Below are 3,599 nucleotides of genomic sequence, written 5' to 3'. Positions count from 1 at the left end.
CCACCCAATCATTTATCAACACAATTTCATAGACTGTTCTAAATAATACATGGATGCAAGATTATTTATTTTAATATAGACCATTTTGAGGGATGTAAACAAAAACAATGGTCCCAAAATATTTCCTGGTGTCTAAAGCTTCCGAGAATTCAAAAAGAGTTTCATATTGATACATAATGGTATGTTAGCCATTTTAACATTAAGTTATGATTAAATTGCCTCTTGTTACAGTTATGAAATAGTTTGATAACAAGCAGAGAATGTCACATCTCTGACAGAAAAGTAAAATCCTGATAAACAAAAGCTAAGAAAAGTGCTGCAGTGAGGCAGACTAATAAACAATAATTTCATTTATTAGAAGGTTTTAAGGCACAACACACTGCATTTTGTTCTTAATTAGTATTTTTGCCTTCTTTCCAAAAACCAAATCCTCGAAGCGAGGTTACTTTAGAAACAGATTTACTTCAGAAATGGAAACATAATAAAAACGTCTTGTTTTATTTAGATTTTAGCAAATAGTAATGGTAATACATTAATCTAAATCCTAAATAAGAAAACAAACTGTGGTTGTTACCTGCTTTTCATTTGTCTTAAAACCACAATTCCATCTTTGCAATGGCATTTTCTGCAATATCTTGACAATATTGTATCATGTATCAACTTGAATCATATACCAAGTGTATTGTTACACCTCTAAACAGCATGGATGTTGTAACATTGCACTATAAATGATTGATTTCGGTACTTCTACTTTCATCAGAGTTATAGAGATGAAACATTGGCTTTGAGGCTGTGAATGCCACTGCGCTGTGCTGCTTTGATACCGAGCAACTCACAAACCGCTGAGAAGAAACAAGGCAGAGTCTCCAAAGCACCGAAGGGGAAAAAAGAGCCCCTGACCTCCGCCACCCCTCCATACACATTGTCAAATTTTGATTAATCGCCGCTTGCCATCATTTATAGATGAGTCGGTTTACATTAAGATTCAAGTTCCCCCCGGTGCGCGGAGGGTCTCACCTTGGTTCAGGTAGCTGGTTGCGCAGCCGCCTGGGGGAAAGGCTTTCGGCCAGCTGGAGGAAATCTACTGTCCTAGATCCTGGGATAGTGCCACCGCACCTGCCGCCATTCACCTCATGTCCTTGGGTTTGTGAACCCACTGGCCACGTCGACTTCAGCCGCGATACAACAAACGTTGGTTACAGTAATTCATGATGCATTGTTCAGTGCTTCATAATGAACATCAGCTAAGTTCGTAGTTCGCAATTTCAGAGAGGCGTAGTAAAAGGTTACAGAAGTTAATTATCCAATTCAGCCGTGTAGTCTCGCGTTACTTAGCTCTTAAAGGGATAGTTCACCCAAAAAATAAAAATTACCTCACTTTTTTTTAAAGGTTGGTTCCAAAACTTTTTGAAATTCCTTCTTCTGTTGAATTTAAAAGGAGATATTTTAAAGAATAAACTGAAAACCTGTAACCATTGACTTCTATAGCAGAAAAAAACAACAACCATGGAAGTCAATGAATACATGTTTATAACTTCATCCATTCATTTTCTTTTCGGCTTAGTCTGGGGTCCCCATAGCGGAGTGAACCGCCAACTAATCCAGCATGTTTTACACACAGCGGATGCCCTTCCAGCTGCAACCTATTACTGGGAAACATCCATACACTCATTCACACACATCTACTAGGACAGTTTAGCTTACCCAATTCACCTATAAACTGGAAACTGGAACACCCGGAGAAAACCCACGCGAACATGGGGAGAACATGCAAACTCCACACAGAAATGCCAACTGACCCAGCCGGGGTCCGGACCAGCGACCTTCTTGCAGTGAGGCGATTGTGGGTAATTTGGGGGTTTGTGTAACAAGCCGACAAAACATTGCTTCAATTCTGATACCAGTTTTATTTATGGAGGATATTAAGAAGCACTACAGTGTTTATCTGAGATATTTAGTATGAATATTGTATGTTCCATACAAAATATGAAGCAGATCAGTAAGTTCTTGTCACATGACTCGGTGCGTTTGTGGCATTCTGAAGATGTTTTTAACTAGGTGCACCACGTGCCTTCTTTGGAAATAATAAACTTGCACACGGAAAAGATGCAATATGTGAACTGGGGTTATCTTCTTCTCGCACAAACATGCTGGATTCACCTGATTTGTTGACAAATGGGTTGCAGATCCATTCCTTGGCAGTTTGTGAGCCCCTCAATGGGCCGTTTCCCCTTCACAAAGAAACTTTCCAAAGACGACTGTTTCTTACTCATTTTGCTAGATTGTGGGTTAAATTTTGGCACTCAAGTGACCGAAATGTAACCAAGAGCATATGGAAATTTTTCTAATTGTTCGGACTCAGAAAATAAATAAAACAGAAAAAAAAAAAAGATTTCTTGTGCATCCCAGTACAAATTGATCCATTGACTGGTCCTTGTCCCACTCATATGAATATATATATATATATATATATATATATATATATATATATATATATATATATATATATTCAGCCCCCCTGAATTTTTAGCCCACTTGTTTGTTTTTTTCTAGAATTTCTGTTTAACGGAGCGAATATTTTTTCAACACACTTCTAAACATAATAGTTTTAATAACTCATTAAAATAATATTTTACTAGATATTTTAAGACACTTCTATACAGCTTAAAGTGACATTTAAAGGCTTAACTAGGTTAATTAGGTTAACTAGGCAGGTTCTGTAGACCAGAGTTTCCCAACCCTGTTCCTGAAGGCACGCCAACAGTACACATTTTCATCCTCTCCCTAATCAAACACACCTGAAACAACTCATCAGAACATTAGAAGAGACTCCAAAACCTGAAGTTAATGGGTCAGATGAGGGAGACATCCAAAACATGAACTGTTGGTGTGCCTCCAGGAACAGGGTTGGGAAACACTGCTGTAGACTATCGAGAAAAAAAATATTGCTTAAAGGGGCAAATAATTTTGATCTTAAAATGGTTCTTAAAAAATTAAAAACTCCTATCATTCTAACCGAAATAAAACAATTAAGACTTTTCCAGAAGAAAAAATATTATCAGACATACTGTGAAAATTTCCTTGCTCTGTTAAACATCATTTGGGAAATATTTTAAAAAACAAAAGAAAAATTAAAAGGGGGGCTAATAATTCAGACTTCAACTGCATTAACATGACATCTGTGGCCACAGATCTTTTGACTTTGCAGTGTTTTATTCCTCAAAACTTTTTTCCCTCTGTTTTTCTTTGAGTACATTTAAAATGGGTTTTACATGTTTTACAGAATTGTATACACTTTAATGATGTCATGCAATACGGTGGCTCTGTGGTTAGCACTGTCGCCTCACAGCTGGTCGCTGGCTGAAGTCCTGGCTGGGCCAGTTGGCGTTTCTGTGTGGAGTTTGCATGTTCTCCCTGTGTTGGGGGGGGTTTCCTCTGGGTGCTCCGGTTTCCCCCACAGTCCAGAGACATGCAGTCCAGGTGAATTGAATAAACTAAATTGGCCATAGTGTATGTGTGTGAATGAGTGTGTATGGCTGTTTTCCAGTCCTGGGTTGCAGCTGGAAGACTGGACTGCATCTGCAGTGTAAAGCATATAC

Source organism: Danio aesculapii, chromosome 13 (genome assembly GCF_903798145.1).
Source record: "Danio aesculapii chromosome 13, fDanAes4.1, whole genome shotgun sequence".
NCBI classification, from domain to species: Eukaryota; Metazoa; Chordata; class Actinopteri; order Cypriniformes; family Danionidae; genus Danio; species Danio aesculapii.
This window is presented reverse-complemented; position numbering follows the sequence as displayed.